Genomic DNA, 25,041 nt, shown 5'->3' with positions numbered 1-25,041 from the left:
AGGAGGGCTGTGCAAACAAACCAGAACAGGTTTGTGCGGAAGCCTGTCATGGGGTCAGCAGACCTGAGCAGCTTGCTACAATATATCACTTTTGCTCACACCAAACTACTGTGAAAAGAAAGGATTGTCCTGCTTTGGCTTCATCACTTTCAGATATTTTCCACAAACTATTACTAGGTGGACCAGAAACTACAGAGAGAAATTTAGCCTTCACATTCAGTGAAAAATTATATATACATATACACACACACACTCTTTTTTTGATGTTTCTTCTACTACTTGGTACCAACCTGCAGGTGGTGAACCTGCGCGAGACGTGATTTTTGTTAGCCTTAGCTGTGCACATCAGTGTGTAACAATGCAATCCCAAACTCTTAAACAGGATTTTTAGTTGGCACCTCTCGTGACAGGCACATTGCTGTTAGGAAAAACAGTTGCAGTTTCAGACAGCCAAAACAGAAAAGAAACAGAGTTCTACACACATCTCTCAAAAACTCTTCACATGCCTATTATCAAGCCTCCTAACCTCTCAGTAGGCAATTGAGTAGCACTGGCTTCAAGACACACTTTAGATATACTTTACATCCTTTTCTGCTGTGATTCTTTTGATTAAGGAAAAAAACAAACCCAACCAACCACCATATATATGTCTCCTTTAGCCACTGCACAGTCTGAGGTATCTCTGTGAGGAATACACCAAGTACAGCAGTATTTGCAGATGGATTAGCCTAAACTGTTACCCATATGCATAATTTTGGCTAAAAGAAAAGCAACCATACAAAGAATTCCAGTACCAGGAAATCAGAGCAACAGGAGGTAATGCTTCAGTTCTACAGCTTAATAACCAGACAAAACCTTTACAAAAGCAAACAAATATACTAAAGAATTCAGCAAGATATTAAACACTACTACCATTGTTCACAGTACATACTGTCAACAGTGGGAAACACCCTGCTGCACAGTTATTCCAAATACATTCATTCATCTTTAGTAGGAGATGCTGGTAAAGCCAATTTTAAAACCTTGTCAAGCAACCAAGGTTGCATTACTATTTGTGATGACCCTCCAAATGGTGCTTTACCACAAAAAAAAAAGTCAGAATTGGAATTCTAGGTGCACAACCGTCTGTAGCAGAAAGTAACATTTGCATGCAGAAAAGACTTTTTGCTTGTATATCCACTGTGCGGGATCACCTGATGGTTACAAAAGGAACCCTTGAGCTAAGGGAAGCAGTCAAAGGAGCAAGATGTGAGCTTGCACTTACTTTACAAAAGTTCCGTGTTACACTGTTCTTGCAAACTGAACAAAGACAATGTGTTACAGCTCCTTTCCCACCTCTGTTATCAGAGGCCAAAATTAGGCTAATGGAGATGAGAAGAGAAAGCACAATAAACCAGAAAAGGCTCAAATTACTGAAGCTACTTCTGCAACCTGTTTTTTGATAACAGAGAGCCTTTACCACAGATGTCTAGGCCTCATGCACCCTTTCTTTTCCTCTGTCATTATACCATGCAAAATAGGTCACAGATTAAAGAGAACAGAGAATGTAAATGTTGTATGTATAGTATTGCTTTTCTTCTAAGTCACGTACAAGTTTAACTATGGGCCCCAAGAGAGAAATACAGGACAACACTTTTGTGATTTACCTGCACTTACATCTCATGGCCATGATTTCAACAAATAGCATTCATGTGTGAATTTTATTATAGTGATTTATAACAATAGGAGCCCACATCTTGTATTTTTTGCACAGACCTCAGCCACACTCTGTTGCAAGGCCTGAACATGAGGCACTGTGCTCAACATGCAGTGTCTGAAGCCTCTGTTCCTTATCCCACAGAAGAGCAGACACCATGCAGAAGCCTGAATCTCTTTCACGGCGCCTCATCCTGGACACAATGATAAAATTCCTAGCTACAGACAGGTCATTCATCAGGCTTGTTCTTACATGTGCTCACTGAAATCACTAAATGGTGATTTTTCAGAGCGCTGTTTCCTATTCAGCATCTGGACTACCTTTTCATCAACTGATCCACACTCCTGCTAGATAATTAGCTAGCTTAATCTCCAAATACTAATGCTGTCATGATAACTTGAAACACATTTGGTTTTCCCATTATTCAGCTCATTGTTAGAAAACTCGTACCAGGAAAACATGTTTGACAGCACGATTTTTTCCCCACCCCCAAAACCCTGTGTCAAATGCAATTTATTAATATTTTTAAACATGAAGACAGTCCATAAATACATTCTGAGCAGACTTTTTGCAGAACGCATCATTTTATCAGTGTTAGATTCGAGATGAGTCCAAGAACTGCCTTTGAAGTTCATTAAATCAACATCATTTCATCTGTATGCTGCAGTATGTGCTATCCTGTATGAGCAAGCTTCCCCACTACATTCTTACACCCTTTGTTATTGCACACTCTTCCCAATAGTCTCCTCCTATCACTTGGCACCATGCATCATTATTTCTGTAGGCCTGTAGTATTTGCAAAAATGCAATGATATGCCAAGACTAAGTGAATGACAAAAAGTCCACATCCACTACCCTGAGGTGTTTTTCTGGAAAACATTTATAAAATAATTAGGAAGAAGTTTAAGTATCACAAAAGGTGGCTCAAAAGTAAGAGAAGCAGTATTTTTTCTGAAGAAATGTGTCTTCCTTGGTTGCTGCATCATTATAGTCTTAGTAAGATTACTCTGATGCTTAGCTGCTTGCAGAACTAGGCCCTGTTTAAAAAAAAATAAAATGAAGGTATCTCTATGTCACAAACTGAAAAAAAACCCTCACCTTTACTGCAATAGCTGCAGAAGTATCTACACAGAACAGGAACAGCAAAATGAATCCCAAGGAAACAATGAACAGGAAACCACAAAACATCCCCTCTTGAAATTCTACAGTTCAGAGTAGACTAAAAGGGAATGCTGGAATGCTTCTGTTAGTTCTAAGTATAAAGACAGGCTTGCACGTGAAACTTCCCTTTAATGTGAAATTCTCACATATTATGTCATCAACAACTGCATCTTCAGATAAGAAACAGGCCCATCTCAGGAAAAGAGCCTGTATTTTAGTTAGATAGCCAAGAACTGGAGCCCACAGCACAAAAAGGTAAGTCTTTTTGGAAGTCTGACTGTATTTATGCAAGTAGTGTCTCACATCCTTATTTCCTTTGCATATGCACTTTGTAACACTCCTGCCACTCTCCTTACTCCTCAACTCCAAAAAACAGAAATACAAGCCACATTACTGCAAAGATCAGCTGTATTTGAAAAGTGCCATTACTGTTACTATTGCCTGTTTTGACTCTGCTTTGAAAGAAGCTGGATTGCCAAAATTAAAGTGTGTTCTGAACAATCCAGAATCACTGAATTTGCAGAGGGCACCTGACTTGACCACCTGCACTGCGACTTTAGCAGAATGGTGGTTTCACTCCTTCAGACCCTTAAACTTTTGTATAATAGGGAATGGCTTCAAAAATAGTATCTGAAACTTCCCCCCCCCCCCTCCCCCTACTATACATGTATTTGTTAATTCTGTTGGTACGTTTGAGAAAAAACTGCCTTATCAGTTTCCCTCTCTTAGTTTGATTTTTCAGATATCCATTTCTGCTTCATTAATTTTTAAGATATGAGTTTCAGCTGGGTTACCACTTACAAGACCAGCAACAAAGAGCACAGCACACTACCTTTCAAGTTAAAGACTTTAAGATAAATGCTGCATAAGAGGTTTTACTTGTCTATTTACATTAAGTGCTAATGGTCCACAGAAGATCTAATGCATGTTAATGGGTTTTTTCCTAAGTGGAAAAAATCTTGCAGTATATACAGGGTGCAATTTACCTAATTTCCCGTTTCAAGGAATTCTGTAATATTCATGAACTTAAAATCAATCAATCAAAAAAAAGACAGACACAGGTAGCTGAAGATTGCTTCACTGTTCAACTGACATCTGTATTTCTAACAGCTATTTGATGGGACATAAGCATTAATAACTACAATTTTAGGAGATGCTTCTATGTCCCTGTACTCTCCAGAGAGATAACCCACTTAGATTGTATTTCAGAACACATTTTGCTAAACATGTATATTCAATTAAAAATATATTTATTTGATATCTAATTTTATTTGAATATACTTATATCAAAGTAACTGCAGATACTGGGAACAGGGTGATTTTAAGATTCATTTAGATTCCTTTAAACTTCATTTAGAACTTGGAATGACCTGTAATAAAAATACTAACCTGAAAATTTTGTTCCAGTCAGGAAGGTGGGATAGTTATAGCAAGTTTATGGCACCAAAAAAATATTTACATTAAAAAAAAAAAGGGTAAGAGGACAGGGGCACTGACAGGATTATAAGTGTTCTGGGAGAATCAGGCCTAAACATACAGAAAAAAAGTTACCTAGTTTCCTTCTAAAAAGCACTGTTACAATACCAAGTAGTAGCCAATTATAGGCTGCCTTGAACAGTAGCATATTCACATTTCATCAAGATGCCCATTAAAAGAGAAGAAAGATCTGAAGTTTGAAGTTGTGAACTTTCCATGGGCCTCTTATTTTCCACTCCATAATATATCACCATTGTTGGTAAATACACATCTCAATTTTGTTTCATTAGTTATTAAGAACACAATAAAGTATTATCAATTCAGTGTCATCGAGTCTTACAGAATTCAGACGTCATCATTCTTCGTAAAAGTTACTTTTATTATATATCTTTATGTATACCTAAGCAAAACTAGCATTTATTCTTACATATATAGTGCCCCTCTTCACCCTCAATTTAGGGCATGTATAGTGAAAGCCCAATATATTTCACATCTAACACAAGAGCCAGGCTACAGAGATCTCTTTAAATGACATCTCAAGAAAGTATGTTATACAAACTCAAGAGGCTAAGGAAAACATGAAGAAAGAAAAAGAAAAAAAAGACAGGAGAGGTAGGTCCATCACTCCAGAAGATTACCTTGCTACAGTGAAGGCAGGTGACTTATGAATGCATCCTACTACAGTGAAGTCAAGAGAAAAAAAAAGTGCGGTCTTGCAACAGCTTAGAAAATGGAACCTCTTTTCATCCACCACCTGCAACCTGGTACCTTCTCACTCCTCTAAGATATTCCACTACTAAAACTCTTTCTTGTCAAACGATCTGCATGAGTTACCAACAGCACACAACCCTACAACACGCTCTTCATCTCTGATAAATCAGGAAACACCTTGAGAAAGAAAACTGGAGCTACCTCACATGAAAACACTTTTAAAAATTATTTTTTGTTGAAAAAGTTTTTGAAGCTGCTTGTAGCACGGACTCAAAACAAGGTTCTGGGTTTAAGATACATGGTTTTGAACAGCTGAAAAAAATATGAGGTCCTGGAGGCTGCATCTGAAATATGTTGTAGGTCCAGACAGGGCTAACCTGTATCACTTTTTACCAGACAGCAGCAGTAAGCACACAGGAGGAATATTTAAACTGACAAAAGCAGCTCATTTCTTACAGCCCTGTATGAAAACAGTATATTTTGAAGCTTTAAGTACACTTGTTCTAATGATTTCAGGAGCTGAACATGCTTCTTGAAACACCATGAAGGAACAAAAACCTTCATTTTTCTTTATTTTGTTGGTTACTACTCGCTGCCAAAATCATACACATTACCAGACAAATACCTGCTTGCAGTCTGCACTGTGGTCTGCACCAACTGGGGAGGGTTGAAGATAAGTGAGATGACAGCACAGGCTTTACTGAAAATAAACCAGCTTGTTATTCTAGGGCATTGTTCTCCCCCATCCTTAGTTTGCTTCAGTTTTTCATTAAACTGACATGTTGTCTAACTTCACAGGTAGATGGCAAGAATAATCTGTAAGTCTTCTCCAATTTACTGGCACTACAATTTACAGACCAGTCAGCAGAGCAACAGGTAAGCATACAACCTGTTCAACCCCTTTGCTGGAAGAACAGAGAGGGGCAAGAAGACCCTATAAACACCCACACACCCAATTCCCTCAAGTATCCATACTTCAGTTCATGAACTGGAAGTGTACCACTTCAGAAAAGTTCTGGATTGTAAAAAAAGCTGGACATAAGTGCCTTGTGAACTTTCAGCATCCAAAAAGGAGACCAGACTGAATTCCCTGTCAGACTTTAGCCTTCTCCTCTCTCTGTCAGGAAAAACAAATTCTCACCAACCATCAGCAGGAAACCAGCTGCTACAGGTCCTGGATTTTACACATTATCCTGGCCACTGACTAAAGGTGGCAGGAAGCATATTTCTGCACATTTTCAAATGTTATAATGGGCTACACTACACTTCTTGAAACTTAGGTGGCAAGAGACCTGGGAAACATTTTCTACCTTAATTCTTTTTTCCCTTAGCATAAACTCTTCTGGCCAAGCAGCTCAAGGCTTAAACACCAGTGTTTGCAAGCACCTGGATACAGCTTTGCCCACTTTGCTTGACAGCTAAGAACACCTCAAAAGATAATGCTTACTGCTTTCATGCCTGCACAGCAACTCTCTGTTAACACTTTCACAGTGTGACCTGAAAGAGTATTTTTCAATTCCAGTGTCTGAGTTGCAAAACAAATACGTCAGAATTCCAACCAGCTTACAAGAAACTCTTGAGTTACAACTTTAAGAAGGCCCTATGCATCTTATAAAATATCTTCTAGATTTCCTTAGAGCAGTGGGACAAGTAGGATGAGACACACCCATGTGGACGATAGTACAGATGTCTATAGTCTAAACAAACTGTGAAGTTTCTATGTTCAAAACTATGAAATCATCCAAGATGTGCTCAAGTTCTTACAAGGCCAACACAAAACTGGTGGGAAAAAAGCCTCCTTAATCACTCCTACATTTTCAAAGGAATTGTAGCTTGAAATTACCCCCTCAGCAGTCCTTTTTCCCTTCCATAATGTAATTCAAGACAGTAAAAACTATACCGTAAGTATTCACAAACTTACTGTCATCGCTTCCTTTTTACTAGAGACAAACTTGAATCTATGAATATTGCTATTTAAAGCAGACTTTGCAAAACATACAAAACTATCGTATGCTTTTCATCTCTGTAAAAGCATGTATTTATGCCATAGGCAGGCATATTAGGGTGAAAAGAAATACAGCATAAACCCTTCCTGAGTCCAGAAAGGACCTTCAGAAGTAAGCTGAAGAATGTTTTTATATATGTATATACAATTTATATACATATATATATAATGTCTACATATTACACAATTCCGTTGTATTATGAAGATGTTATACATATGTATACTGTACATGCAATAAACACACACAAAGGGTTATAAAATACAATTTCTTGCTAACATGCAGTGACAAACTACAAAATACCCTCAACCAAATGTAACATCAGAACTGTGAAACAGAATAATTTGTTCCCATATAAATATTTTATACTAAAAAAGATAGATTTTTTTTTACTGAAAAAGAGTATCTAAAATGTTAGGAAACTGATTTTTTTACTACATAATGAAGGTACACTCATATATGAGAAGGTATGTTCTTATGATATCTGAAATACAAAGAATAGCAAAGCAAATATATGACTATTTATTAAAATCATTGCATAATATCAATTATGGATCAGTGATTAACAGGTCTTCTCTCCAGTACTACAGTGGATGTTGGAAGTCTGTGACTTTTCATAAAAAGGAATTGTTTTTAACTTAGTTTTACACTGTATTCAAAATAATTTATAAATTTACTGTGTGGCACTGCAACATAGTATTAGATCTGAGTGACTCCTGGCTTCCAAATCTCTGTATCTTTTATCATAGCAATTGAACAAATTACTTTGTGACGCATTTGTTTAAGTCCTTGTTTAGCTGAACTTGCTGTCAATTACTGCCAATCTGAGGCTGTACAATCTTTCTACACAAAAAAAGAAAGTTCCTTGTCAATAGGAGGTACAGGAGCTGCAGCACCAACCATGTTTCATGAACCACATACAAACCAATCCTCTGGCTGAACAAGAATGGGAATTCCTCTTCCCGGTGAAACCCAGATACCTGGGGATACAGTTTGCCCCTATACACAGATTTTTAAATACCTTATTAATCATCTTTGGTGGTAACTCACCAGAAAGTAACATATTTGAGATAAAGTAATCTCACAAATACCATTCCCAGGCTACACAGAGTTCTATTCCTTGCTAGCTGGCTTTTGCTATGTTGTCACCTGCCTTTGTTTTCTGCGATCAGCACAACAGTTAAAACTGGAATAAATGGTATTATTTTTTCCCTCTCTACATTTAATAGCATTTTCACCCATCTAAAATAATAGTTCACTGTGTGAAGGTTTAATTCACTGAAATGTTTGCCTTTGCTGCAGAGCTCTATTCCCTTGAAGATAACATATGTGAACAGATGGAAGGATCAAGAACGATCTTCTAACTTCCCAACATTACTGCTGGCTTTGCTGTTCAGTAAATGCCAAGTCTGACTCTCAGTTACATGCATACAACGTCATGGGTCCACAGAACATGTATGGCAGAATAGAATATATTCCAATACTTTACAGGCACAAATAAAAAGTCACCTAATAGCATATACAGCATGAAACACAATATCAAGGTCCATTAAATAACATGGATGCTTCAGAGTCAAATTTGACTCTGCATGCTGCTGGATTTTCTTAGAAACCCTACAGCACAAGCAGTTTCACAGCCTGCATTTGCTTACCATGCACACAGACAGATATCACACTCTACTGCGATACAGTGACAAAGCACAGGAAACACACAACATGGACGGGACACTCACCATGAGATGTTACCCTTTCTTATACTCAGTACGCTGCATTTTTTCTTTTTTTCAGTTAGCCCTTAAAGATACATCCCTTAAACATTTTTTGCTTCATCCTTAAGAGTCTCTCACATAAAGAGCTGAACCTTTGCATCCTTCACTTCCTCCAGACAAACTCCAGAGACTCAACAGCTCTCATGCGGTGAGCCCTCATTTTCTCTTCATATCCCAGCTTTTTAAATGACAGCTTCTTGCAGTGTATTGAGTTGAACTTCACAATCTAAGTGCAAGCTTTTAATAATAAGTAAAAACTTACTTAGCCTAGGACTTCTATACTGAACTTCATGAAGTGTTTTTACCTTCAGTGCCTTATACAACAAATCTACACAACCAGAACTGAGGTTACAAAAAACAGCTGCAGCTTGCTGAATTACTGATTTCCACATACCAGCTAGCTTCAATTCTTCAATAAAATGCAAAGCCGCATCAGGTGTGCTTTACAAATTTGTGTTTGTAACTTTACATTTAATTTTAATGGCAAAGACACAGTATCCAGCAAACCTCATAGAAGGTGTAAGAAAGCCACTGAAGAATTTTATTTAGCCCCCTTCCAAGTCTGGAGGTGCTCCTGCAAATCCCATCGCCCAGTACCTCACTGACATACTACCATTCTCACAAAAATATGGTATTTTTCAGAGTTTGCAAAGCATTTTCCAGTATCATTTACCATTCATAGGTGGAAGCAACAAATTAACAGAATCCCTGCTCATACTGAGTATTTCTGAGGTCCCACAAAAAGACTCTGACCCTTCATCACCCTGTGTCAACAGCTGCTTCTTGTTTCAATCAGCAGAAGTATCACAAAAACACCCAACTCGAGAACTGTTTGATCCCAACCTTTTCAGCCTCAGCTTTGCTGCCTTTAATTTAAGTCCCCACTGTTTCAAGTGTATTCTGCATAAAAACATAGATAAACAATACTAAAAGAGCACTCCAAGCAAACATCAAAATATTTAATGTGGTTGCTATTGCAACAAAGTTTTAACCCAAGCAGTTACTAAATTCCAGTCAGTTTCATCACTAATATCCCTAGAGAGTATTGAGAATTAAAAAATTAAGTCTCATTTTTCACTATGCCTACTTACTTATCCCCTCAAACTACTTCATAATAACATATATTTCTATCAGTTTTCATATATTTTGTGATGCTTTAGCACAACATTACAGTGTTGCAAACACCGAGAAAAGTGTTTACATTTCAACAAACAAGTTAAAATCCTGAAAGAAACATACCATCCCTGTAATTAGACCTGAAGTTTCAGGTTAAACTCTCTCTGCTTTGAAGGTCTACATAAAAATCACGACATTGCTCATCAGCAGTCAACAACAACATCCTAACACACATTTTGTTTTTGACTCAACTTTTACAAGCCACACCTCTCATCATGCACTTTATCATCATTTGCAAGTGTAGCAAAGCAAAACTAAATTATTTCACTAATGTTATGAGGTAACCAAAAAAAACCCAAACCAAGCAAACAACTTGTAAATTACTTCCTACCACAGTCTGTTATTACACACCTAGCTTCAACTGAAGGCAGCTGAAATTAGAACTGGCATTTTAGCCTTCAGTTTAACCATTCAAAACAGACAAATGTACTTGTGTGCTTTCATATCTGCTATAGCTAATCATGCTATCCTGACATTGCACATTAAATCAGACATACGCTAGACATTAAAAAGGCAGATCATGCTTGCATGTGCAAATAAACTGGAAGATTGAGAGAACTTCAGATAATATTTTTTAGCTGCACAAATTCAACTCAAAGTTCTATAATACCTGTATGAACAACATACAAATAAACCAGACAATTTCAGACCAAAATAAACTGAACATGACTATTTTAGATTTAAGCTCTTCCTTGAGCCCCTCCCAACCCTAGAGTTTGGAGAAAGGCCCTAGAGTTTTGCAAAGAGCTATGAACTACCTTGACACTACTGTCTCCCACTGACTTCCAGGGCCTCTCTGATCACAAAAGCAGCCTGGAACAGGTATGCAGTCATAAATAGCCAAGGTTCAGCTTAAGAGCTGCGATAATGCTGCACACAGAAAAAGTTTTAAAGAAGTCTTATCTTAACTGCTGTGGTGTGTATTTCTGAAATAAACCACTGCAGTGTTTTGGTAGCCTGCCTCAGCATGAGGGAAAAAAAATAAATACATCAGTCTACAGTATATCCCCTTTGAAAGACAAATGCACAAAGTTAGATTATGACCTAGCAATATACATTATTATTTAAAATAATGAAGTTAAGCAACTTAGCTTCCTATACACAGGCTTTTTTTTATTACATGCAGATGCATTTTTTTTAATACTACAGTTCTCACTAAATGGCTTACTTTAATAAAAGATATTTGTTCTTTAGCCATTTTTTTTACCTGATGAGAGAAGAATGAAATTTGAAAGGCCACACTCCGTTGTCTAATACCAGATCATGACCAAAGGCATCAAGCAGTCCTTGAAACACGGTTGACTTTCACAATCCATTTGTAAGTTGAACATAGACCCAAACCAGCCAGAGATTATATATGTGCGTCAGTTCTTTACAGTTAATATGTTACATGTACCCCAGATGCAAGTCTCCTCGCTATCAGTCACCTGCATCAACACTGCACTGATGTCTCCCCTCTGCCAGCTGTGTCCTGTGGCACACCTGCCCAGACCATTGTGCCACAAGTCTGATTTAGGGCACCAGCAAGGCTGCCACTGGGAAGACCACTAGTACAGGTCTCGTACAAAGACCTACTAGATAGGTCTTTGCCAGCCTAAAAGAAACATGGGCAGCCTGTGGCCAGACAGAAGCCCGGTTTCAATCTTGCATCAGGGCACACACATACACACACCTACCCCTAGCATGGACTTGCTTTGCTCGTCCAAAGAATACCCAGACTCAGATGTCACCACTTCAGCTTCTACATGTGTCAGAGGGAGAGGCTGTGGAGAAGCCTGTGTGGCAAACTAACAAAGGAAACACAAACAGTGGGACTGCACAAAAGGGTCTTGGTTAGGTTTCAACATTCTATGGCCACAAATCATCACTTCAGACCAAACTTGGAACCCAAATACAAGTGGTGAGATGCAAAGGGAAATTCTGAATGACAGGTAAACTCCGCAATGTGTATGCACAAACTGGGAGGAGTCAAAGCAAGTGCTAAAGGTAACTGCACTCAGTAATTGTACAGATGTTCATGGCTGTCTACTAGTTAATTGGCCTCCACATAAGATCAAACAACTGCTAAAAAATAATCATTCTTATATCACAGGTAAATAAATTCAAGCACCAAAATATGAGATGGGATACTCCTACAATGCACAACTGCTTTGGGGCTGCACCAAAGTCACAAATGCAATTAAACCACAGTGATCTTTCTTGAGCAGGTTCAAAAAATGAGTTCTGCAGCATAAAACTACTGTAGGGATCCTTAACTCTTCCTCTGGAGAAACTAAGGGAAAGAGGGTACTGCTCTTTGACTGTCAGCTTGACATGTCAATCTTCAAATGCATTTTCCACCCTGTACACCTCCTGTCACCTCTATGACATAAAGCACATGAAGCAGAAAGAAGCTGGGTAGGTTCAAACACTGAAAGGCTTGTCAGAGTCAACTTAGAGGTCAGTAACATGCAAGACATCCTGTTTGGACTTCAGTACAATGGAGTCCAGACTCCAAGGAACTCCAGCTAAATGCAGAAACTGGATCCCCCAAAGATAAGAGTAGACCATGGCTCGCTCTTCCTTTCTAAATAACATTTCTAACTATTCATATAGTAAGAAAATACTGTTAATGCACATTGCTGAGTCACTGAAATTACAATTTCCTTTCTTGTTGCAAGGTATATTCATCTTACAACACAATCAGCCTTCCCATAGCAAGCACAGTATCTTTCAAAATTAAAAGTGAGATGAGTGCACATTATAGACCTCCCTTTACAACCAAGCCTATACAGAAAAGGAAAAAAAAAAAAAAAGAGTACTAATTCACAATGGAATAATTAGTTTAATGACTTACTGGAAAGAGGAGAAAGAGGAAATTAATTGATCAGTTCAGCTGCAAACAGAAGGCAATAATCTCAGTTTGAGAAACAGTAACTCTGAGGAGTGGCATCAAATGTGTTTCTTCTTTTATCCTGAAGCTTTGTATGCTTACTCTTGGCTAATTAGAGCACAACAGGAAGGCCTGTGCTGACATAATAATAACCACCTAGTCTTCTGAGGTAAGGAGACATAGGTGAGGGAAACACTGCCTTCATTGCAGGCTCTACAGGCTGTAGGTGACTCCAAGTATTCATTCACTGCTCAAAAACTCCAGTTTTGCCACCCAGCTATGAAAAGCTGGTCAAACGGCGTGGACAGTCCCAGGTGGGGTCTGCCTGTCCGCATTAACACTTCAGACTGCTATGCAAATGACAGAAGTCACACCTAGTTACACACCAACATGCAACAAAAACTGGTATGTTCTCTAGCACAATAGTAACCTGAAGAGACACAACCTTGTAAACCCTAAAAAAAGGCATTGGGACAAGCTTAAAAAACATCCCATCTAGCTAGGCACTGTACTGGTATGTTTCTTAACTATTTTGCATGAGAACACCCCAGTACACTGAATCTGCTGTTTTAATATGTGCAGACAAAGCATTTCCACACAGATAGGTCAAAATTAGTTGCCCATGTTCTACATAATTGCAGACAGAGGGCTTGGAACTGAGCAAAGATGACAGTTTAAATACTCCAAGACTTAAGCAATATTTTGAGACCTAACAAGTAGGACACTCCTCCTGCTGTTGGAGTTTCTTTTTCCAAACACTAAAGCATAAGACTTTGAATAAAACACTCTTAAGAATACATTTCAGATGTGAAGCAATTAATGGACCGTCTTACCCTAATTATTTATAGTTGGTTATAAGCTACTCATTCTTTATTCCTGGCTCTGAAAAACTGTTTGTTTTTTTTTAACATACAACTGAAATGTTAATTTAACAGTGAACATTTTAGCATGTATTCCTACACAAACCAAACAAAACCAATATGCCATTCCCATTGCCATTTAAGTGGTCCTTCTGAATTACTATGGATTATTTTATTGAAGAGGTCTGAAACTCTTCCTTTTCAGAATCTGTGTCCCTCAAGCTTTTCCTAAATTCATTCTTTTTTCTAGTTACAACAGATTTTTAAAAGGTATCTTAAAATTACGGAGGTAGTTGTGTTTTAATTTTAGGTACTTTTAATATCTCACTCGGGCTCTATTTCTTGCACACCAAGCAATAACATTCTATGTCTGTTTTTCTGCCTAGAAATCACACATCAAATTGCTTCTTTGACAATGCCATCTCTGCTTTCTGCGTATGCTAAGAATCACCATATTGACATGACTGAAAATTAAAGTAGTCCCAGCAGTACCACATCTCTGTATCACCACCACACATTTCAGCAGAACTCTAACCACCAGGGAAAAAACAATCATGAAAGACTATGATCCTTACTCATCCACATACCCAGTAGTTTCTAGTACTTCTAGCGTAAAGACCGGCAAAGCCTTGAAGCAAAGTAAGGTTCCAATTCAGACTTCTATTGCCAGTTAGAAACAGAATCATAGAATCATTTAGGTTGGAAAAGCACCTTTGAGATCAACTCCAGCTGTTAACCCAGGACTGCCAAGTCCACCACCACTAAACCATGGCACTAAGCATCTATGCATTTTTTTAACACCTCCAGGGATGGCGATTCCACCACCTCCCTGGGCAGCCTGTTCCAATGCCTGACCATCCTTTCAGTGAAGAAATTTTTCCTAATATCGCATCCGTCTCCTCTAGCATAACCCGAGGCCATTTCCTGTTGTCCTGTCCTCCATACAAAATGTTCCCTCCATCTGCAATACTTTAGAGTCCTACTGTAGCATTCTGTGAATAGTTGGCAAAAGTGTAAACAAAACCTGATAACATGACATGTACAAGTATCATTATTTAACAAGATTACTTGTTACATCATCATGTTTGTATTAAAAACAAAATTAGAAGCTGTGGAGTCCCATGAAAAGCTTTTCTGTTTCCTAGCCAAAAACCTCTTCATAGTACTTTCTTTGTTTCTGTGTTGAAGAGAGTGACTGAAATTGGTGGGACATCTCTCCTCCCTCCCAGGAGCTTCCACTACCACTCTGAATGTGAAAGTATCTTTTCTCAAAGTGCATGCAAGGTTGAGTGAGGAATAAAGGACTAAGGTACCAGTCCCTCAAAGGCTTCTGTGTGCACCTGCCCTCATGCACTGTTATGTGATCATCCATACTGACTTCCATGCCACTCAGAATCAAGCAAAGACAACAGTTTTGGCAGAACCTGAGTACTCAAGTTTGACTTAATGGTGTGCTCTTCCATGCCAGAAAAGCCACATGTGCCTTTTTCTTTCCAGACTACTCATCCAGCGCTCTGAGTGATCTTATACAAGATCACTCAGAAAAAGTAGTATTTTTTTTTAGAATTACGCATACAAAATTATTTGTGTATTCAAACAGATCAGTATACAAGCTGTCTCAAATGTCTAAGACATTAGAACAAGAGAAGCACTGCTAAAGACAAAGGTCCATGACACGTCCCTTACTGGAGCTCTGAATGTCAAACAACACAAGTAATTTTAGAACAAGTTCTAAAAAACTTAACTCAGCACTACTGAAAATCAGGTTCAGTGTTCTGACCTGATATGTTTTCGGTTCTTTTCGCGAGGTTAAAAAACAGTCACTGTCCTACTGTTATCAATGACTGGCAGAAAAGCTAATGACATACCATGGCAGACACACACCTTCCTACTGAGAAGGAAGCACCAACAAGCCATGTAGTGCTAATGGCCACACTGTAAACCTGGGCACGGTCTCATGCAAACATTGCATTACTCTCAGGCAAAAAGCTTTGACTCATGACACATTAAAACCAGGACTTCAATTAGGTACAAAGGGAAAGAACATCTGTAGAACCTTTCAAGGCAGAAAGTTATCTTAGCAGTATCCAAGGAATCCCAGAATTTTCAATTTAGTTCAATCACTGTCTGAAGATTTCCATCTATAGCTGTAACAGGAAGCCCATGAATTTATAAACTCCTTTTTAATAATCCTACAACTTCACAGTTCGGGTTAGGGAAGGTATATGACCATGAAGACTGCTATCTTGACCCAAAAGAAGTATTTTCTTTGATCTTCTAATTAGAGAGAGACAGCAGCAGTGGATGCAATGGATTTTTACATTACCGAAATAACTTGGCTACTCCCCATCTCTCTGGGTCTTGAGCACTTAGAATGGTTTACCAACAACTGAGTTTGCTGGGGAAAAATAAAACCAAACAAAGAAAACACATTTCCTAAATTGTAAAAGCCAACAGATTAGAAACTGTCCTCCAAATCACTCAAGAAACCAGCAGAAACCTCCAGTAAGCAAAAAAAAAATTAAGGCCATGTGACATGCAGCCTGTGACCCTATTTTTGCCTCACAAATCATCAGTAATGAGCAAATGCAGTTTGAGACATACCATCTCATGCAGTTAATCCTCTCCATGAACAACAACAACAAAAAAAATCAACCATTGATTTGGGGAAGAAACAACAGTTTGTAACAAATTAAGAGGAAATGCTTGCTGGCTCTCATGGTCTTGCGGCTAACGGCAGAAGACTTCACAAGAGTTTCTGTAACTAGATGGGAGTGCCATTCCAGCACTGGGAAACCTTTGTACGCAAGCCAGCCAACAAGAGCTGCAAACTAACACAGGGCAGAGGCCAGCACAAGCTACCAGTGCCGGTACAGACCTGGGGCTCCCATCAGCTTGCCAGTCTTGGTATCTCCTTGCTTGCCCAGCTGCTGCTGCTGGGACTAGCTACACCACTGAGACCAGAGAGTGACAGGCACACCCTTGCTACAATTAAGCTATCATTTAGCTGCATGGATGTACCCCCTGGCATCTAGCTGACTCACACCAGTATGCAGGCCAAGAACTTCTCATGAAAACAAACTCAGCAGGAGAAAAAAGCAAATTACTTTTCCGTACAGAGATGGACAGGAAGTTTGGGGTACAAAAGAGCCTGAGGAGAATCCAGCCCATTCACTCCCTTTGCAGACACAGGTCCAAGCATGGGCTTTGCTACGCAATAGCTCATGGCAACGAGAGAAAAAGCCCTGATGGACACAGAAAGCCAAATTTGGACTGATACGGACGGGACATGATGGGGACACCTGCTGTTACAACCAAGCAAACAAGTTTCTCTCTCTTTACAGAAATGCCAACAGCAATCTCATGTACTATTTTCCCAAGAGCAAAAGAAGCTAACAGATCTCACTGTGCTAATTCCAATCCTCTTCCACTTCCCCACTGCTATTGACACACCCCCACAGCACAACCTCACAAACGGCTGTACCAGCAAATTGCACCAGCTAAAAGTCAGATGAAAAATAGCTGCCCTCCACACCAATTTCTTTTGTTCTTGCAAAGTTATTTTTAACTTGGATCAGCTCAGTGATCTGATATTATCACAAAGCCTCACCAATAGTTGTGCAACCACAGTCAAAAAAGTGGCAAACTGCCACAACAGTTGCAGTATTTTTTAGTCACCTTTGGTGCTGAAAGCAACATCCCATTAAACTGCACTGCTCATCAAATCATAAAGTTAAGCACTAGCAGCTTCCTTCAGTTCAAACAGCACAGCTATGTTTCTGGAGTTGTGCACAAGATTTCATAACTGCATTTGTAAATTACACAGTATTTCTACTGTTGAATGGTATTCAATTTTTTAAGTATTTGTGTAATTGAACCATCTTTGTATTGCTGTCCATTATACTTAATATAATCCGATCATAAACTAGCAGCTCTAGTCAAAGGACACCAAGATAGGCTTTCCAATTTGTACCTTCATGTGCCAGAAAACCGCCACCACAGTAAGTTATAAGGACACTAAATTGTGAGTAAGACAAAACAAGCCAAGCACAACCTGATTCCAGATCCCTGGTACTTCTTTCATAGGATGAGCTTCATGATTCACAGTGAACTGGTCCCCGCTAAGAGACGATAAAAATCATCTTATAAACACGGGGCTGTGACCTCCAGATGGGCACTTCTTACACAGCACTAGATGAATCTTTCAGCCTCTGTGTCTCAGCTCCTGATTGTGTAATATGGGTGTTACTGGCCTCAAAGAGATGTTTTAAAAGGTATATGACTATTTATAGAATTTGAAATACTGCAGCAACAAGGATCACATATAAACCAAAAGATACCAAACACAGGGGGCTGGCTGGGTGGCATGCAGTCACATAAGACACAAATCCCAAGCTAAAAGTGCTAGCAACAAAAATGAGCACGGTTAATAAAATGGCCATAATTCAGCACCTGCTTTACCAGACAGAAGCACCCTATGACTGTGCATGTACACAGCACCACATAAAATCTTACAAGTAAATTACTTCTTGATTATGATACAGATCATAGCTGTGACATCCTGAAGAAAGTAACGCAAGCCTACTACAATTTGTAGTTTTTAAAAAGCTCCTATTTCAAAATACAAAACATCTGGACAATGGTGAAAGTATACAAGGCACTTGCAACACCTGCAACTTCCCCCTACTTCACTGATCACAAATTAAACAGCCAGTTTTACAGCAAGGAGGAAATAACAATAAAATGGTAGATATTGTACCTCACAACAGGCTGATATAGTTTGCTAGTTCACAACTGCAGAATGAAAAGCAAAGGTAAAGTTGGGATTTCCAGCTCATTGAGGGAGGAATTGGAAGTTTATTCCTCGCAGAGAAGGAAAAAAGCTCTTTCTGGACTGTACAAACTTGAAGAATAAGACAAGACACATGACCTCATAATCAGGAATCCACCTGGATCCAGGATCCATTCCTGGACAGCAGGAATCCACCATGACAAATCAGACACTTGATCTATTTAGGGAAAATAAAATTCAGAATATCGGGGGTGTGGGCCCACAACAAGCAGATATAGTATAAGATAGGTTTAAACACAAATTACACCTAGATGATGAATAATGTTCCAAGCTCTACCTAACACTGGTTGGCAGGAAAGGCATGAGGACCGCCTTCCCAATCCCTGCTTAGCACTGTCAGTAAGACTTCATTTAGATAAGCACTTCATTGCATCTAAATTTTTGCAGAGTTTACTATTCAGTTCCAAGCAATATGGGGTTTTGAACATTACAACATATACCAATACCAAACTGTTCATCTATATGCTTCCAAGTGCACATTTCATTTTGCCCAATTAGTGAAATTTGCTTTTTAACTTCCACAGTACACAAATTTCAACTATAGCACCATATAATTAGCAGCAGTAGAATCACAGAATTTCTTAGGTTGGAAAAAAAAAATCATTGAGTCCAAATGTTAACCTAGCATTGCCAAATCCACAATTAAACCATGTCCCCAAGTGCCACACCTACATGTCTTTATCTCCAGGGACGGTCACTCAACCACTTCCCTGGGCAGCCTGTTCCAATGCTTGACCACCCTTTCAGTGAAGAAATTTTTTCCTAATATCCAATCTAAACCTACCCTCATACAACTTGAGGCTGTTTCCACTCATCCTGTCACTTTTACTTGGCAAAAGAGACCAGCACCCACCTGCCTACAACCTCCTTGCAGGTTGTTGTACAGAGCGGTAAGGTCTCCTGTGAGCCCCCTTTTCTTCAGGCTAAACAACCCCAGTTCCTTCAGCTGCTCCTCCTAAGACTTGCTCTCCAGACCCTGCACCAGCTTCATTGCCCTTTTCTGGACACACTCCAGCACCTCAATGTCTTTCTTGTAGTGAGGGGCTCAAAAATGAACACAGGTGGCCTCACTAGCACCAAGTACAGGGGGACAATCAGTTCCCTAGTCCTACTGGCCACACTATTTCTCATCAAGCCAGGATGCTGTTGACCTTGACCACCTGGGAACACTGCTGGCTTATGCTGAGCAGGCTGTCAATCAATACCCCCAGGTCCTTTTCCTCCAGCTACTCTTCCCCAAGCCTACAGCATTACATGGCCTTGTTGTGACCCAAGGGCAGGACCCGGCACTGAGCCTTGTTGAACCTCACAGGAATGGCCTCGGCCCATCGCTCCAGCCTGCCCAGGTCCCTCTGCACAGACTGCCTGCCCTAAGGACAGCAACACTCCCCCCAGCCTGGTGTCATCTGCAAACTTACTGAGGGTGCACTCGATCCCCTCATCCAGATCATTGATAAAGACATTAAACAGGACTGGCCCCAGTACTGAGCCCTGGGAAACTGCACTTGTGACTGGCCACCAACTGGATTTAACTCTGTTCATCACCACCACTCTGGGCGCGGCCATCCAGCCAGCTTTTTACCCAGTGCAGGGTACACCCATCCAAGCCATGAGCAGCCAGTTTCTCCAGGAGAATGCTGTGGGAGACAGTGTCAAAGGCTTTACTAAAGTCTAGGCAGACAACATCTACAGCCTTTCCCTCATCCACTAAGTGGGTCACCTTGTCATAGGAGATCAAGTAACCAAAGTAACCACACTGCAACACCAACAAGTATACGTTCTGCAACTGTTGTGTAACACAAATGCTTAGACAGCCTCTCGGCAATTGTTAGCACAGCACTGTATCCTGCAGGGTGCTGAAAACAGCATAGAAGGTGTGCCAGCTCTTACCTCCTCTTAAAAGCAAATAGGAGCTGGGAGAAGAAGGGGAGGCAGCACCTTATGAACAGGTCCTAAGTAAAGGCTGTTGTCAGCTTCTATCCTAAGAAGCTTCTAGCCAAGAACACCAACACAATTAACATGCCTTGGTTACACAGACCATAAACACACAGCCAGTAAACACTGTACACACAGAGCTGCAAGAATCATTAGGCATGTTTTGAACACTGTATCGACTACATTACATGAGCCACAAAAATATTTTTTTTATAGTTACTAGCTCAGCCTGCTGGTGTCAAAAGTAAAAAAGGAAATCCCTTAGCTACCTACAGCCTAGATAAGAAACAAAACAAAGAAAATCAACACCATTCCACAAACACATACTATTACAACAAACCACGTAAGCACATGCTTATTTTTAGGCACGTTTCAATTCTCCCAGTATCAAGACCTAAATACATAACTAAAGACTATAAACAGCCCTAAACTAGCACCAGCTGAACTCAGTGAAAGAAACCTCCTGCTGTTTTTAATGGTTTAAGGAGCAATTCCTAAACTTAGAACATGATTTTCCATTCCCTGTTTCATCTAACTGGGGGAGGGGAACAATCCAGGAAAGAGATAAAACACAGTAAAATGAGTGAAGAGGAACATTTTTAAAATCACATTTTATTTTTCCCTCAATATATTAAGTACCAGAAACTGACTATTAAAAACAAAATGTGTAAATACTTGTGTTCAATTTTGGTTTCCATGAATCAATTCTGAGATGGCTACAAGACAAAAAAGTACATTAAAGATGGAATTATCTGGGTGGATGAAGAGATGTGACATAATAATTAATTAAGAATTATTTATGGGTTTTAGGTTCTGAAAGAGTTAAGAGTTAAAAGTACATTAGGCACTCACCAGACTACGTATTCTCTCCTTCGAAGATCAAAGAATTCTGAGAGAACATTTAATGAACTTTATTAAAAAGCACCTCTACCATAAGAAAGAATGGGATAAACATCCTATAAATTTGAGACATAAAAACCCATAGGTGCTACAATATACATTCACTAATTCCCAAACTGCCAGTTAGGTTCATTTTAAGAAGAGTTTCTGTACTTTTAATTTTGATCTGAGCCCTCCTCCACCTTATACAACCAAAACCTCAGCTCAAACATTCACACAAACACGTAACTAACAAAACAGAAAGAACTAAGCCACTGTTTCTTCACCTTAAGTGATACACTTTTAGAAGCAAAATGATGTAAGTGTATTTACATTTCCTTTGGGAAAGCTAACATAATATCCTCACCAAGTTTTTCCCAGAGCAACAGCATGTACCATAGCTCTATTTTAAAGACGCAGCATTAAATATAAGAAGGAAGACAAAACCCAACCAACAAACCCCCCAAAACCTCTGATGACATACGGTGTGTTGGAAACGATGCAACTTTAGAAAGGCCACTTTATGGTACTCAGAGGTAATTTTTGAGTTTCCCGCTGCCGGACGCTATTCAGCGAAATCCACCCGCACAGAACCGCCCCGGTGCAGACCCGCTCCCCCCGCGGCACCGGGGCCGCCGCCACGAGACCCCGGCAGGGCGGGCTGCGCGCGCGCAAGGGGCTCCTCCAGCCGCCGCACCTCAGCCCTGGGACAGCCTCAGGCACAGGGGCGACCCTCACAACTCCCTCAACGCTGCGGAGTTGGTTTGTTTTCTTCTCCCTTAAAAAAGCTACAATCCCACAGTTAAGAGACCTAAAAGTCCGTTGAAGTTCACAGAAAAATCCGCCCCACACACCCCCCAAACAAACGCAAAAAGCCCAGAAATGAGGCGTTTTGTCAGCCCCCGGCGCGGCCTCGGGTGCAGGCGGGGCTGCCCAGCGCGGACAGGGACCGGCGCGCCCGGCCCGGCACCTGCCCCTGCCCCAGCCCCAGCGCTCCCTCCTCAGCCCCACGCCGCCCGGCTTCCCCCACAGACCCGCTCCTTGCGGAGAACACACACACACACAGAGCCCTAAAAATACAATCGGGCGAAAAACGGACTGCACCCGCCGAAGCAAGACCCCTTCCCGCTCACACCCCCCACCCCCCCCACGCGGCGAAACCGCCCATCCCACCGGGGAGCGGGGGCGGGGGGTAACACGGCAGGAAAACACGGAGGCACCGCACGTATGGATGTACCCGCCTCACCCGGCGGGTGCCCGCGGCCAGCCTGCGACGGCCGCCAGCCAGGCGTCCCCCGCCCGCCGGGAGGCCTCCCCCCGCCCTCCGGTCCCCACCGCGCCCCCCGCCGAGCCCCCCGAGGCCGGCGCGGGGGGCCGGAACGCCGCCCCCGACACGCGCGCACGGCCGCGCCGCAGCTCCCTTACCTCCAGCACCGGTGTGTGGCGGCGTGAGGGGGGGCGGCGCCGCGCGGCGGGCCGAGGCCCAGGCCCCGCCCGTGGGCCGGCTGCTCCCGCCCGCCCCGGGGCCGAGGCGGCGGGGCCGTGCGCGGCGCTCCCGGCCTGTGCGCCCCTCCCGCCCGCAGCCCTGGCGGTGCCCCGCCTCGCCGCCTGCCTCTGGCTCTGCGTTTGCGGGCGCGGGGGGCTAGTGGAAGCGCCGCGGGGCCCCAGGGCTGGCGGCTGGTGGCCCTCGATCCCCAGGAGACAAGGCTGCGAGGGCTGGCGGAGGGCTGCGTGCGGGGGTGGTGTGCTGAGGCGTGACAGCACCTGTTGGCCCCTGTTTGAAGGAGGGACTCTGCTTCGGCCAGCCGCGGAGCCCAGCCTGGCGGCCTGCACCAAAGGGTCCCTGTCTGACGCACGCATGCTCGCTTCCTTGCCTCTCCTGTGGTTTCTCCAGGGCTGTGAGCTCCAAGTACTGCTTCTCACATAAAACTACTTTTGAGCGGGCCACCAGGAGACACATGCACCCTGAGTGGGACCACACAAGAAATGTCACTGTAGCATCTGCTTGGGCAACCGGGGAAGGCCAAAAATCCAAGTTGTTAATTCCCCTGATGGCACGTACTTCCCGCGTTTTGGTTTTGTAGGCTTCGGGGAGGTATTGAGGAGGAGGACAGTGAGGAAGGCTGTACATCAGTGTGGGTGATTGAATGTGGAAGGGAAGCTGGGACAATGAACACACGAAGATTTCTTGCTGAAGAAAATGTGGGGTTGGGAAGACCCTCACCCACCTTACACACCTCACTGCTGTGTTCAAGGGAATGTGTTTTCCACAGGGGCCTGAGCTCTTTCCAGGGAACAGAGTGCTGGGGCTGTATCTCTGTCGCACAACCGAAGGCTGCACAGGTGGCGGTGGCTGCTTGGTGCTTGAGAATGGTTACAAACCCTTTGCATCTGCTCAGGACCTTTTTATTCCTGGTAGGCTACTCCCAAGCTACACAAAATGAGTGCCTAATAGCTGTGCATTTATAGCTGTAATTACTGATATCAGATACGCTGATTCATGCATGTTGAATTCCAAGTGCAGAAGGAACTATTGTATGTGCTTGCGTGTTAAGGAAATCACAGAGCATTTCTATCTGCTACTTCCATTTTGTTCCATTTTGTTCAATGTCCTTTACTTCACTCTGGTTTTTATCTCCCATGATGTTTATAACAAATGATAGCAGAGCAACTACATTGTATGTTTACTCAGATCTATATGCAATAGTCACACCATTTAAATGATGATAGTTTCCCTAGGTCAGAACTGCAAGAGAGATCTCTGGTAAACTAGCTTCTGGTCTCACCCCCTGATGCTTCACTTTCTGCTTTTCACACCAGGAGTAGTACAGTGTCTCGCATACACCGCAGTCAGATGTGCCATCTGGCTCAGCTCTGAGTCTTTAGAGTAGATGGCACTTAATGTATTCAAAATCTGCAGCATTAACTCGCTCATGGTAATATGAGTATTTGGAAGATGACGGAGAATGGAAAGCACCATCAGGGCTTCTCAAATCTTCCTTTCTGATCTCGAAGGTAGACTGCTTCACATCATGTTTCACCTCAGCCAGCAAAACTGAACTGTCTTACAGAACTCTTGCAAAGGAAATTTTAAGAACTGCAGATAGCAGTGACACTGATTACATGCAGTGAACAGGCATCACCCAGGCCCAGGCCCAAGAGGTAAAGCACACAGACCCCCTGCCTCCTCTTCTTGCAAAAAAGCATCCTAAAGAGAAGAGTTTCTTCCTTCTTTCTCCTTTGTGCTGAACCAAACAGGTACCTGAATGTTATTTTCCGCTCATGCATGCATTCAGTAACAGTGCTATATGATGTAAGAAAACTGTCAGTAAATGACAAGTTATGAATCTTAATGACTGTTTTCTTCTCCTCAAGCTGCCAGGGTGGTAGCTAAGTGCCCTGAGGTCTGCCAGCTGCTTCCCACACAGATGTATGAAAACCAGCCTGATAAGTGTTGCCACTAACTGTGGTAGTATATTGCTCCTTACAATCTAATTTTCTGCAATTATAAATTTGGTAGATGGCCCTGCACCGAATTCCATGCTAATGCATGAGCTAGCAAAGTAACTGCAGAAAATCTGGAGCCATACATGGTGGTCCAACATATTTTTCATATTCATATAATCACTCTCTCATGGGGTTGATGGTGAT

The 25,041-nt window shown here is 41.5% G+C and overlaps 1 protein-coding gene across 1 annotated transcript in view; it reads right to left on the bottom strand.

The window, feature by feature from the left end:
* The window catches only part of PIP5K1B (phosphatidylinositol-4-phosphate 5-kinase type 1 beta), a 122,760-nt gene extending 99,891 nt beyond the window's left edge, over positions 1 to 22,869 (bottom strand). Inside the window, exon 1 of the mRNA XM_037373946.1 lies at positions 22,816 to 22,869. The gene's annotated coding sequence lies outside the window, so the exon portion shown is untranslated. The remainder of the gene's footprint in view (positions 1 to 22,815) is intronic.
* Between the last annotated feature and the right edge of the window lie 2,172 nt (positions 22,870 to 25,041).

The sequence above is a fragment of the Falco rusticolus genome, chromosome Z (assembly GCF_015220075.1).
Source record: "Falco rusticolus isolate bFalRus1 chromosome Z, bFalRus1.pri, whole genome shotgun sequence".
Taxonomy (NCBI): Eukaryota; Metazoa; Chordata; class Aves; order Falconiformes; family Falconidae; genus Falco; species Falco rusticolus.
Note: the sequence above shows the minus strand (reverse complement) of the source record. Positions and strands in the feature narration are given on the sequence as shown.